Genomic DNA, 13,090 nt, shown 5'->3' on the forward strand with positions numbered 1-13,090 from the left:
AAGGAGATCATCCTGTGGGATGGATCATCAGCATCCATTGTCAACTCAACTGGCTTGATGGCCTCAAAGTGGAGCGACAGCAAGGAGCGCTAGATGATCCATAAGGACCTGACGTAGTCGCTTCGGGTACGGCTCTCCGCCTCGGGCACAGAACACCCCTCATCGACCTGCCGTTAACCCCTTTGGTCTTTATTTGGGATGCTGTCTCCTCAGAGGTGCTCGGAGGCGCCGATGACCCCGGGCTGTTTTTCCACACTTTTGGATCTAATCAATCAGCGCTAATTGCCGGCTTTCCCTCAACACCGCTCACTCCAAATAGAATCAGCCGTGTCGTAAAACGGGGCACTTATATGAAAGCGGTTAAGTTCTTTGTCTTTGGAGCCAACATTTTTCCAATTTCGACCTGCTCGTTTGATTTCATGTCCCATTTGCAACGTTTGCCTTCAGTCTCTTTGCATTATTGATAAAGGTAAAGTTTGACAGCCGCGCCAGAGCCGCCAACAATGGCGTCATTCATTTGGTTTTTGTCGTCATACTCACTTCATTTCTTCAATTCATTACTATCCCGGTCTGAAGACTGGTGGAGAAATCAGAAATAATGAACACCAAGATGACAGGAAACACAAGAAATGCATCATTAAAACGTGGCTACGCAACTCTTAGTTATTAGTTTGGTTTTTACTCATGTTTTGGATCGCGTTTCATGTCAACAGTTTGACTTGAGCTTCCTGTTCATTTCATTTGAATTCATTCATTTTCTACCGCTTATCCTCACCAGGGTCGGGGGTGCTGGAGCCTATCCCAGCTGTCTTGGGGCGAGAGGCGGGGTCCACCCTTAACTGGTGGAGCTTCCTGTTGATTTGAATTTATTCATTCATTCATTTTCTACCGCTTATCCTCACAAGGGTCGCGGCGGTGCTGGAGCCTATCCCAGCTGTCTCTGGGCGAGAGGCGGGGTACACCCTGGACTGGTGAAGCTTCCTGTTGATTTGATTTGAATTCATTCATTTTCTACCGCTTATCCTCACAAGGGTCGGGGGTGCTGGAGCCTATCCCAGCTGTCTCTGGGCGAGAGGCGGGGTACACCCTGGACTGGTGAAGCTTCCTGTTGATTTGATTTGAATTCATTCATTTTCTACCGCTTATCCTCACAAGGGTCGGGGGTGCTGGAGCCTATCCCAGCTGTCTTGGGGCGAGAGGCGGCTTACACCCTGGACTGGTGGAGCTTCCTGTTGATTTGATTTGAATTCATTCATTTTCTACCGCTTATCCTCATGAGGGTTGAAGGGGTGCGGGAGCCTATCCCAGCTGTCTCTGGGCGAGAGGTGGGGTACACCCTGGACTGGTGGAGCGTCCTGTTGATTTGATTTGAATTCATTCATTTTCTACCGCTTATCCTCACGAGGGTCGGGGGTGCTGGAGCCTATCCCAGCTGTCTTGGGGCGAGAGGCGGGGTACACCCTTAACTGGTGGAGCTTCCTGTTGATTTGAATTTATTCATTCATTCATTTTCTACCGCTTATCCTCACAAGGGTCGCGGCGGTGCTGGAGCCTATCCCAGCTGTCTTGGGGCGAGAGGCGGGGTACACCCTGGACTGGTGGAGCGTCCTGTTGATTTGAATTCATTCATTCATTTTCTACCGCTTAACCTCATGAGGGTTGAAGGGGTGCTGGAGCCTATCCCAGCTGTCTTGGGGCGAGAGGCGGGGTACAACCTGGACTGGTGGAGCTTCCTGTTGATTTGATTTGAATTCATTCATTTTCTACCGCTTATCATCATGAGGGTCAGGGGTGCTGGAGCCTATCCCAGCTGTCTTGGGGCGAGAGGCGGGGTACACCCTGGACTGGTGGAGCTTCCTGTTGATTTGAATTCATTCATTCATTTTCTACCGCTTATCATCATGAGGGTTGAAGGGGTGCTGGAGCCTATTCCAGTTGTCTCTGGGCGAGAGGCGGGGTACACCCTGGACTGGTGGAGCTTCCTGTTGATTTGATTTGAATTCATTCATTATCTACCGCTTATCCTCACAAGGGTCGGGGGTGCTGGAGCCTATCCCAGTTATCTCTGGGCGAGAGGCGGGGTACACCCTGGACTGGTGGAGCTTCCTGTTGATTTGATTTGAATTCATTCATTTTCTATCGCTTATCCTCATGAGGGTCAGGGGTGCTGGAGCCTATCCCAGCTGTCTTGGGGCGAGAGGCGGTGTCAACCCTGGACTGGTGGCCAGCCAATCACAGGGCATGTGCAAACTCCACACAGAGATGGCTGAGGGTGGAATTGAACTAGGGTCTCATAGCTGTGAGGCCTGTGTGCTAACCACTCCTCCACTGTGCAGTCAGTTTTCACAATAAATTCCAGAATGGTGACAGTTAAAAGTATTTAGGTTTCCCATTCATCCATTTTCTTTGCTGCTTATCGTCACTAGGGTATGCTGGAGCCTATCCCAGCTGACTTCGGCCGACTGGTTGCCGACGTTTTTTTTGTCTCACCTTGAGACGTGACTCAATACTTTTTTTCCAGAATTTTGTTTCCAACAAGAGTCCCCTATAAATAACCGACGGGAGCTGAATGTGGATATGGGGGAACCAAATCCTGCGCTTGTTCCACCAAGGTGGATAAAAACGGTCCTTGACTTTTTAGTGTAATCTTGTTGGCCACCACTCACCAGCACACGGACATCGCAGGTGTTCCAGGTGATAGATACGCCCGCAGGAGTCAGGGAGGTTTATTGTAACACAATCTCTGCTTTTCCTCCCAACAACAGCCAGCATTGAGACTTCTCTAAAACAGCTTCCCCGCTTGTGGGAAGGAAAATCTGTGGCGTGGCCTCAGCGAGTGGGCTCACTCGTCCCGGCTTAACCGGCCGGAATCCCCTGTTGATGCTCGGATCAAGATGAGCTTAAGTGGCGCCGCCGTCCCGCGAGGAGAAGCCATGGAAGCTTGTTGAGCAGGCTTTATGGATTGTAGCCTTTCCAATACACTAGCATGCACTTCCATTCCGTACTTGGGAGGAAACAAGGATACATGCAACACAGGACCTTCGGAATGGGAGACCAGTCAACCCGGCGCGGCTCTTAAGACCTAGTCAGATTTGACCAAAGTAAACTAAATAAAATTGGACCGTTTTGGCAGGAAGCACCAATGAAAGGACAGCTGATGGGTGCTGATTCAGCAAAATGGACGTATATCATTTAACAGATGTCATTTTAACAGTACACTTTTTTTAAAAATTGTCTTATTTTAGCTGTAAAAGCATGAAATGTACATGAATATAAAATGTGGGATTGACACTATGAAGTAGAAACGATACTACTCTGAATATCAACAGTATGTGAGGTCCTCATTTCCTTATTGACGTGTTTTGCCATCAAGCAAAAACAAGGCAACAAAGAAACAACGTGAAACATAAAAGATCAAATATTACTTCTCTGCTTGCTTCTCTCTCCTTTTCCATCAAACAGGCTCAAGCTGCTCTGTACACAAAGTACACCACTCTCCAAGCCTTGACTTCTATCCCTAGTCCCTATGATTACCGTAATAACCCGGATATCATGAGAAAGCTACGAGTCTCTGGCTTCATCCATCCATCCTTTTTCTCTGCTTATCCTCACCAGGATGCTGGAGGCTATCCCGGCTGTCTTTGAGCGAGAGGTGCGGTAAACCCTGGACCGAGGTTTCAGAAATCATTGGAATCATTTAGATAGTTAAAGACTTACGCTAATTCTCGGAAATAGCTTTGCAAATTAACATGTTTTCCGGACTATAAGTCGCAAAAGGCCAAAAATGCATCATTAGCCAGAAAAAAAACATACATAAGTCGCACTGGAGTATAAGTCGCATTTGACCAAAACAGATATATGCGGCAAGGGATGACTGCACATTCTATTTGATTGTATTTACAGCGTTAACTCAAATACTGTATTTTTATTGACTTATTGTAAGTCGCTCCAGAGTATAAGTCGCACAAGGCCAAAAATGCATAATTAGGTAGGAAAAAACATACATAAGTCGCTCCGGAGTATAAGTCACACAGAGCCAAAAATGCATAATTAGGTAGAAAAAAACATCCATAAGTCGCACTGGAGTATAAGTGGCATTTATTTTATGACCCAAACAGACATTACGCCATCTTGGAAGGCAAGTTGTAAGAATAAAAGAATAGAGAACAGGCTGAATAGGTGGAAGATATGCTAACACAATGCTTATTCAGATACACTAAAAATAAACATGAACACAAAAGGTGTCCAGTGTTTATGGAACATACACACTTTTTTCATGTATAAGTCGCTCTGGAGTATAAGTGGCAGGAACAGCCAACCTATGAAAAAAAGGGCCACAATTGGTTGACTACTGAAAATGAGTGGAAATAGTCGGCTTACACTGTCGTGTGTAATGAGTATCAGTCAACTAATCGACAAAATAATCTGTATTTTGTGGATTCCGGGCCCGTAGGCTGTAGTTTGTGTGTGTTTGCCCTACGTGACTGTGACATATGACTGGTAGAACATCATTACAGAGCACAGTTGCATAAAAGGGAAACAATAGGCCGCCCCCAGCGTTTTGTCGTTACGGTCCAAGGTGGTTGGTACATGAATCCAAATGTAAGAATAACACAAATAGCCCTCTTACTCCGGAGGCGAGGTGAGGGCGATGGGATATTTTGGAAGGTCCGGCATGGACAAGCGCTGCATTTTGAGCGCAGTGGGGATGAAAGCAGACACACCAAGCCGATTAGAAGTCTTTCATAACATCAGTTCATATTATGTCACTGACTGAGAAAACATCTGTATTGATTTCATGATCAGCTTCCTGTCTGATGAAGCCGCTTTTGGAGCCTGAAGGGTGACGGGCAGGTCTCATCATCTCTTTTGGGTGTTTTGGTGCCGAAGTATTGACACCACGGACAAAACGGTCAAGCCAACATTGTCTGTCACGGTTTAGACGGAACTGATGTTATGATCCAAGCTGAGGTGGACACATATGTGGACATTGGAGTGGACTCCATTGTGGGCTAAAATAAAAGGCTGCCCTGCAGCTTCTTACACTCCGTGCCCAGAGTGAAAGGTCCTCTGCACAGCTGTGCTGATGACAACACCACGTTAATCCCTGCTCTGCCATTCGGATCTCACAGTCCGAAAGCCTCCAAAATCCTCTTTTACAATTGCATCGGCCCGTCCACCGGAACATGGCGCAGTTTTAGCAACTCCATGTCGGGAAAATAACCTGTGTTGTATTTTGGCAAATGCACCACAGCATCAGTCTTGGTATGCTAATGGACCCGTCGGCTGCTGGACCTCTGATGTGGTCCAGACTGTAGTACACATTAGGGGTGTAAGAAAATGTTGTTTCGGTGATATTTCACAATACTACTTTGTTCCACGATATTGTATGGATATGAAAAAGTATGATATGGATATTTTGATGCATTCCTCCTAGACCGTATATGGTATTTGTTGAAGTGCAGACGCGGCAAAGCTTGATTTGTGATTTGAACGTAAACCTGGGATGGTTAGGTGGCAGCACTTCCGTAGTCAATCAGGCAAGGACGTTGAAGGAGATGGACGAGTGAAACGTCCTCACACATAAACACAGTATTGTGATACGTATCGTATCGCCAGAATCTTGCCAATACACACCTCTAGTACACATGTATCGACAGAGAACCGAAGCACTGCAGGTTTTCCTTCCAAGCAGTTTCTCCAGCAGGTGATTGAATTGACGAGCTCCTTCCCTCAAACCAAAGGAAGCTTCATCATGCAAATCATCTCCTTTAGTGACCGGCTGGAAAGAAAAGCCCTCCATGGTATGAGTGACACCCCTGGTGTAGCATGCCACCAGCTAGTATTCTACCAGAGACAGCCAAAGAACCACCTTCAAAGATCTACTTGAGAGATTTTGGCTCAATGTTTGCAGAATGAGCGTAAAAAATAAGGTTGTTTAATTTCAACCATTGTTTAGTGATCACAAGCTCCTTTTAGCGTCCGACTAAGGGGTCCACTAGCACATCAAAATCCTGTTCTGACAGACACGGACCTCAGAGTGAGCGCTAGATGGATGCATTGCATCTGAGCTAAAAATCCAAAAACACATCACTCTTGTGATCAGTAGTAATGGGAGTAATTTAACAATGTCAGAACATCAAAGACCACCCAGCCCTCTATAGCAAAGAAACTCCATTAGGTTATTGAGCTGAACCCGGGCAGGTTGTCTACTTCCAAATTCTGAACATCTGCTGCACCCCCCCCCCCCAATTACATTTTCTTTGCATTAGGAGAAAAAAACATGAAGGTTTTAACCCTGCTTCGGTTGACTTTAGGGAGAAAAGATAAGAGAAATGAGTCGATATGAAGTATGTTTCCGTCTGGGTTCTGCCATTTCATTTGGCTGGTCCTCGTGGGGTGCTGTTGCTAGTGGCAACCTGCACTGACAGCCAAGTCAGACGCACGCATAATGTTCTACCTATTAAAATAGAATGTTGGATTTAAGTTTTAAGCTTAGCTGTATGGAAAGCTACTAAGACTAAAGTTTAAGATTTGCAGAGGAGTCCTAATTCAACCTTAGCTGTTCAACCTAATATATTACAATAATTACTTATTACAATACTACAGGGTGTATTTTTAGGGTTAGGGTTAGGGTTAGGGTTTAGGGTTAGGGTTAGGGTTAGAGAACTTGCATAAAGAGAACTTTTTTCACCCCCAAATCTCTGTTTATTATTATGCAAAGGTGCATGCTAACTCCAAAAAACGCACAATAATCCAAGGAAACACATTTTTCTCTAACATTGTGGGTGAAATTATAAATAGCACACCCTCCCAACATGAAAAAAAAACAATGCTCATGGTTTCCAATTGTGCACCAGTCGATGATGCACTCAGCTTAACCAACGCTACAACATTTTGCATCACCTACCCAACACATTACTGCAAATGTACTCCCCCCCCCCACACTCACAACCAATAAAGTAAATTAGCCAAACCAATATCAACTGATGGTTATTAGTGTTGCATGCCTCTCCTTGCTCATTGTGGGAATCACCGAATCACTGAATCTGTACTGTAGTATTCTCAGGACCGACACCAGAAATATGACGGCGAGGTGCTTTCCTGTTTATAGCTTTAGCTCAAATGAAAGCATCATCCATCAAGAACTATGCAATAAGACATTTATTTGATCTTTTAAGTGCAGTTGTAAAGCTTCATTCAAGGGGAATCCGACATACCGGTACCGGTACAAATGGCAATAAAGTCTACCACTCTTGAGATGTTTTCCAGAACTTTGTCCATTCTTGATGTATTTTCTGAAATAATTGAAATAATTTGTTTGTTCACAAACGTAAACAGAAAAGGACCGATGATGCCATTGGACGGCTGGACTGCAAGCAGCTCTTGGTTGGCAGCCCGCATCGCTCTGCTCGGGTGATGAATGTTTGAAAGCTCACATAAATAAGATGGTGCAGCACAATGAATTGCCTGAAAATCAACTCTGCAACGGACCAGAAGCCGGTGCAGAGTGTGCAGAACTGCAGCGATATGGCTCTGTGTACAAGTGTTGGTCAAAAGCCGTGCCGTAGAATTTTGTAACAGCTGTCAACGGTTGCGTTGTACCAAGATACAGGGCGTTACAGTCATCAATGAGAACGAATGAACGCATGCATGGTCACTACAAGATCTTGTTGACAAACAAAGGGCTTCACTTTAGCCAGAAGGCAGAGTTGTAAAATCTCCAATGACAGAACCAATTTGTCAAAGTTCAGGTAGTTGTCAAATTTAACACTTGGATTTCGTAAACAGAGTATCAGAGCTTGGGGGAGGGCAGATTGTTTATATACAGGGTCAGGCAAAATGATCTGACACATTTGTAGGTTCAATAAAAGGCAAATCAAGTAAAAAACAACATTCATAATGTACATTATAAATGCAATTCTGTTTCATTATGTTTTAAAAATGAAATCAGTTCTGGCCGGTTGGTTTTGGTTTCAATGCAGATCCAGTAGCACTGAAGTTGGTAATCCATAACAAGATGGCGTTTCCAGCTGCTACGGGATCATGTCTACCAAGATTGAAGTGCAAACGGAAAGCTGGTTGTGTTGCAGTTCCAGATTGAAAAAGAAAGCAAAAACAATGGCATTATAAAGAAACTAAGCAAATAGCATTATATGTACTTTTCAGAAATAAAATGCTTTATTTACCTTTTATTTAACCTACAAATATGTCAGATCATTCTGCCTGATCCTCTATAAGGAAGTCCGCCCCTCTGTGACATCACAAAAGAACATTTTTACCACACCTTTTGAAACCGAGCGTTTCGAGCCATCCCAAAAAATTTTTAGGTCTCACTTCCAAATGCTCAAACCTCATTATCTGAAACGTAGAAATTGTTTAATACGAGAACACAACATTCTAACTACATTTCTAAGTTAGAAAAGTGGACAAAGCATAATAGGTCCCCGTGAAACAGTACTGGTCCAAGAATGGATCCCTGTGGCACACCAGAGGACAGTGCAGCTGCGGAAGACACAAAATCGTTACAAAAGTCTGTCCAATATGACTTGAACCACTGCTAAACGGACCCACGAAGGCCAACGGTCGGAGGAGGATGGAGTGGTCCATAGCGTCAAATCAGCAGGTTTTTTTGGAGTGAAGTGATGACACTGATAAGTGAAACTTATCAAACTAATATTGCTTTCCAAATACATGACATGTAGAAATGTATTACATGAATTCATATTTTCATTCTATATTTATTTCATATTGAATTTCCACAATCCTAAAAGCCTCCGTCTGCCACCTCCACAACCATCTAGCAGGATCTACGTATAGATGTTATTTGATGAAATTGTCGAGTGTGTGTCCAAGTGCAAGTGCGGAGATATGAAGATTGGCGTGCATGACAGCAGCAATCCTTCAAACTTAATTAATAATCCTCGCACGCTGGAAACACTAACGATGCATAATTACGTTGCCTGATGACCATGTCCATTCAGAAAAAAAAAAGTAAAACAGTCTCACGGTCATTTGATTGGGACGAAGCAGCATTCAAACTAATTAATTTTGATTAGATATAGATGTTATTTTCAACTTGAATTGATCACACGAGACCCGGTCTTGTAATGTAATCTTTTGAATTAAATTGATGGCTCGAGTCGCTCGCTGACAACTTCCTGTATCTGGAGGCTGCTGATGCGTTATGAAAGTCCCTAAAATGAGATGATGAGAATGTATGACGTATTGTTTTATTCCCATATATGATGTTTACTCACACGCCTGTAATGGTGCGTTATTACAGTTATGCAGCACAAACATTCCCTGAGGCCATTTGTGTTGATTACATTGGAGGCAGACGTCCCTTAGGTGAGTCACCGGGTTCGCACTGTAATGGAGTCGGCGTACTATACATATTCAAGCTAATATTAACCCAGTAATGTTTCATGGTCATATTAATCACAGCATTGTTCCGTTTATAAAACATTTGCCTCAAAACTAATGGAGCAGCCTCCTAATTAATCATAATGCTATTTATTACTTTGCTTTTTTTCAGATTTTACATTTAATTGGATGTTCACGAGAAAAAGATGCAATCAGTTTTAGAACAGGCTTGATTTGTTAGGCCATCAAGAACGCTGTTTTATTTAAAGGATGATATTGGCTTCATTTAGGAAAAAACAAATAGAAATGCCTTAAATGTGCAGATTTTTGACTTGGAATGAGGGCCATTCAACCGTCAAACAGCAAGATATTTCAATTAATATATTTACATATGTTCTATGACGTTTAAATGACGTTTAAAAACATGGAATCAAGTCACATAAGCTCAATTTCACCCGTCCACATCCAAACCTCCACTCCACGGAATTTTGCATCCCAGTTAGGGCTGGCTGATATGGACCAAAGCTCATATCCTGATATATTTAAGTTGAATATCGATATATGATTTATATCCTCATATATATCCTCAGACAAACGTCAAAGCCAAATATGTGCCGTTCCTCTTCAGTGCAATCATGCTTCACTCACAGTAGTTTCTGGGTTAGCGCTGTTAGTGCTGTTAGCGCTGTTAGCGCTGTTAGCGCTTCCATCTCACCTTCCTCATGACGACAGACAGTAAATATGGTTGGTATAGTCAACCTTTATACAGTCTTTTTCACCCGCTAGGCAGCCTCTCCTCCTTCATATCCCCATGGGGATCTACAATCGCTCCGCGTAGCAAAGGGGTGCTCAAAGCTAACAGCTGCTCCTGAGTGTATCTCTCTGCAGCCGAGTTAGCGTCGTTAGCGCTTCCATCTCACATTCCCCATGATGACACACAGCAAATATGGTCGATATAGTCAACCTTTATACCGTCTTTTTCTCCCGCTAGGCAGCCTCTCCTCCTTCATATCCCTACGGGGATCTACAATCGCTCCGCATAGCAAAGGGGTGCTCAAAGCTAGCAGCTGCTCCCGAGTGTAAACAATGCAGCTACCAAAGTGACAAGATGAACATCCACAGCTCCACACTGGTGACACAAAAACACAAGAAAGTCGTAAATAAAGCACTATTAAACACTAGAAAGGCCACAGATGACAGGGAGCTGCTTTAACTAGCTTGCACTCGGGCGACGCCATCTTGAAACACGAGACCTCCGCGTCAAATCCTGTCTATATCGATATAAACGATATGAAATCCTTTAGCTAAATGGGCGGGAACAAGAGGGAAGGTGAATAAAGAAGTAAGTAAGATCCCGCTCGGACATTATTTGTGTGACAAAGAAGTGCGTGTGCATGTTTGTGCTAAATGCAGCAAGCATGTTACGCAACACTCACCTGACATGCTCCCTCGTTCTGTGTGCTGAGACAATGTCAGCCTGCAGCAGATGGCATCACAAACAGATGCTGTCGGTCCATTTGGGTCTAATCACTGATGCTCTGTATGACCTGTCAGTGTGTGCAAATGCAGATGTGTGTGCGTGACACAAACACACACACACACACACACACACACACGATAAAAGTGGGACTCTAATCCTTGCTCTCATCAGGACACGTGTGGCTTGGTTTCTTCAACTAACTGCAGGACAATATGTTGGAATATAGAATCAAATATTTTTTATACTGTATGTTATATATAAATGTAAAACATCAATAAAAAAAACCTTATCTATATTACACAAAATATATATCTTTTAATAAATTAAACAATAGAAATATACTAATAATTCATAAAAATACAATCTGAATAAGACATTCATAAAATAATACAAAAATATGATTATTGATAGATGAAACTCCAGGGTGCAAAGTCAGCTGGATAGGCTCCAGGTTACTTGTGGCACAAATGAAGACAAGAGCTGACCAGACTGGACACTAATCAGGAGAATAGCATCGCTGCTGTTGCCATAGCTACCTTGCACCCCCCCTCCCTCCACCCCCCCACTTCACATTGTTTGACCGGCCTGGAGGTCCGTATAGTTTTAGCATGATCGTCTGTGCTAATGATATGGTGAAAATTGAAGGGGTGCTGGAGCCTATCCCAGCTGACTCCGGCCGAGAGGCGGGGTCCACCCTAGACTGGTGGCCAGCCAATCACAGGGCACATATAGACAAACAACCATTCACACTCACATTCATACCTATGGACAATTTGGAGTGGCTAATTAACCTAGCATGTTTTTGGAATGTGGGAGGAAACCGGAGTACCCGGAGAAAACCCACACATGCAAGTATTCCTGATTTTACAAGAGTAAAGTCTTGACATTAGACTCAAAAAGGCTGTATTAGAATAACGTATGGTATACCAAAAGTCACAAAAATGTATTTTACATGAATGAAGTCATCATAATATGGGGAATATCTGAAGGTTGGGGTTTTACTAGAATAAAATGTATTAGCAAAAACATCAGCTGCAGTTATGCAAGAAAACATTTAATGTGGGTTGGAAATAAGGTTTTTTTTCCGCCAGTATCAAAATACTACTCCGACATTGATAGTAATGATGTGCCACAGCAAGGTTCCAAAACCATGGCGACCCGTGTAGAGCAGTCATCTTGCTAAGGACAACCATGGTGACCCGTGAAGAGCAGTCATCTTGCTAAGGACAACCATGGTGACCCGTGTAGAGCAGTCATCTTGCTAAGGACAACCATGGTGACCCGTGTAGAGCAGTCATCTTGCTAAGGACAACCATGGACAAGGACAACTCGCCGTACAGGAGTTTCCAGAGCCATCATGGCCTCCATGCTGGATGCTGACCAGGTTGGCTCCGTCCACAACCTCCAGGTTTGTCATTGTGTCCCGTGTGAAGGAGACTGAGACGGACGAGCTGTTCTTCTACAGCAACCCCATCTTCTGTGCCTGCTGAGCCTCTCCAACCAAAATGTGTCATTTATAATGTGCTGCTACGTTTGATCAGACGCAGGAGAAATATAGCCTGGCCTCATTATTTGTTCTCATGGAGAAAGAAGGAGTTTAATGGCTTGGTGGCTCCAGTTGAAGGTGTGGGCTGATGAGGGATGGATGCAAAACTTAGCGTTTGTGCCTGACAACCGTGTCACTAGAACAACTTTGTTGCTGTGGATTCATGCTCCGTTTCCACCCTCGGAAAAAAACAATAAAAGCAGTAGAGAATAGAGAATGTAGATGCTTTATTCCCCAGCCTTTAGAAGAAAAAACATCTGCCACCCATTTGCTTGCACTTTAAGTGCACATCCTGTCCATATATGCCCTTCACGTTCTTGAGACCTCATTCCACAGAGGTCACGCTGCATATGATTAAACAATGCTTTGGGATTATGGCGTGTGGATCTGTATGCGGGGGCTGGGACACAACCAATTATTACTTTATGAAGCCAGTAAGCTCCTCTATATACACTAGATGGCCGCCACACGAGGTACACCTAGTTCTACTTTTTACACGCCGAGTACACCCTTCACACTTCAGCATCCATTATTACAATAGTATGTCTTCTCAATGAGGTGGCGACACGATACTAATTACCCTTCAATGCACTTTAGAGAAGTCACTGTACAGCCTGGAAAACCGTGCTTACTCTCAATATGACTCAACACACAGCTATTATTGTCTGCATGAGTGCTGCCAATGCTGGGTGAGCTGC

The sequence above is a fragment of the Doryrhamphus excisus genome, linkage group LG12, assembly GCF_037039965.1.
Source record: "Doryrhamphus excisus strain RoL-2023G ecotype Guam linkage group LG12, RoL_Dexc_Guam_v1.1, whole genome shotgun sequence".
In the NCBI taxonomy this organism is placed as follows: Eukaryota; Metazoa; Chordata; class Actinopteri; order Syngnathiformes; family Syngnathidae; genus Doryrhamphus; species Doryrhamphus excisus.